Genomic DNA, 2,089 nt, shown 5'->3' with positions numbered 1-2,089 from the left:
GAGAAAATATATACTACAAATGTGTGATGTTACTATAAGGATGCTGTTTCAGGGCTAATACACACATCTAAGAAAATTTAAGAAGGTGTTAAGATCTGTTAGCTTTTATCGAAAAAATTTGAAAAATTTTTGTTTGTCCCGTATGCGGCTCGCATAAATATGGTCACCGTACAGATAGCGCATATTCAAATCTGCCTTAATTACAAAACATCATTTTTGCCCACTCTCAAAAGTTTAAGGTAAGGGAAAAATTTATATTTTCAAGCACTATGTACACATATGTATTTTTTAAACAAACTTTTTTGCTGAGAACTTATTTAAATTCCAAAAACCGAATGCCAACTTGAATTAAAAGAACTAACACTGAAATGCGTCAAAATGAAAATAAAAGAGCACAAATTGCTATGTAAAGCAAAACTTTCTGGGAACCCTATAAGACATCTGCCGGTCATATGACCGGTCATCTAAATGGGAGATCTGCAGCCTTTTGGAATCATATTGGAATTGAATTTCTGAAAAATCTGACCAGTTCTTTTGTGTAACTGTGATTTTGCATCCCCTGTCAACATATGGCCTCGTTTGATGTAAACTTAAGGTCTCTGTTTTACTGCCTTAAAATTGAAGGGGAATTTTTACAACGCTTTTTATGTGTATTGGTTTTTATTTGAGTGTATTGACAATCGGTCAGTCCGAAAAGTCCTTTTTGGGAAGACAATAGGTTTGTTCGTCGAAAATCCAGCGAGAATTATCACTCAAAATATCAGATAGTAAGAAAAATGCTCCCCAATTCTCTTTCAAGTAGAGAAACTTGCAATTTTCTGTACGAACGCAAATTTGCAGGAATTTGCAAGTTCTTCTGCCAGCTATTGTCCACGGTTGCATTTCAAACAAATGAAATTTGTATAGAATTTTTAAAATTCTTTCAGAGGGGCAAAAATAGGATCTACAGGTATATATCTTGTCAGTCCGACTTTCTTCAACATACGTTTCAATTTCTTTGTCGGGTATACTATATCGACTCTGGTTGAGATTGCATTCCGATTACGAATACAGTTTTTTTTGCCGAGTACCTTTCAAACCATTGGAATTAACTAAATTAATTAAGTAAATAAGTATTTACTTACATTTTTCATTTTTAAATCGCTAAAGTTTGTAAATTTAACGAACTTGCTTATTCAAATTATTGTCGACAAAAAATCCAACCATGTGCCACAATCATATGTGTTTCCTAATTGCAAATTCTTGCTGGCAAAATTTTTTCCTGCTTGAATTTGTAACTTCTCTCCAAGAAATAGTCTTTCTACTCGTTATTTATTTAAATAAAACATGTGAAATTTAGTTGAAACAGTTTAGCGGTTTTTAGCCGGTTTTTTTGCCAATTTAGCCGGTTGGTCCAAAAAGTCTGGCAACACTCGTAAGAACGCTTGTCAGAAAAATAACATAAAATAAAGGCACTTTGAATCGAATAGCGGAGCCGAGAAGTCAATTGTATTCTGAGAATATTTTGGTAAAACGTCGAGTCCGTTCACATCTATAATTTGGAGCACCTGTACATCTATCATCTTGGAGTACGTGCACATTTACACACTTGGAGCAGCAAAGTAAGGGGATATTTTAAAGACCAAACGTGCGTGCATATTTCATCAGAAGTGGTCGTTAGAACCATTCCTACAAAATAACAAAATATGGAGCCCGAAGGAGTCAACGCAGAGAAGTACTCGCTTCTGTAATTAAAAAGCTGGTGCGCTGCTGTAGGTGTAAACGCAAGCGGCGCAAAGGCGTCGCTAGCCGCTAGACTGAGCGAACTATCGGCAGAGCCCGAAGAATCTGCCCGGGCGAAGACAATGGTGCGGAAGATGGAGCGAGCGGTGGCAAAGAAAACGTTACGGACAAAGAAAACGTTGCGGGCAAAGATAAGGTTTTTTGTTTGATTGTAAACGATCATTATGGCCGCTTTAGCACCCGAAAAGCCAGGATAGTCAAATTCAAAGATTGTATGCACGTTGATATAAACTATTAGTACTGTGAAGCGATGTCTGGCTGTTTTATTTGTCTCCAATTTATTTGCTTGGTTTAATGGTGCTCCATT

The sequence above is a fragment of the Rhagoletis pomonella genome, unplaced genomic scaffold, assembly GCF_013731165.1.
Source record: "Rhagoletis pomonella isolate Grant_MI unplaced genomic scaffold, Rhpom_1.0 Rhpom_scaffold_00115, whole genome shotgun sequence".
Lineage (NCBI taxonomy): Eukaryota > Metazoa > Arthropoda > Insecta > Diptera > Tephritidae > Rhagoletis > Rhagoletis pomonella.
The sequence above is the reverse complement of the archived record's forward strand: the minus strand, read 5'-3'. Positions refer to the sequence as shown.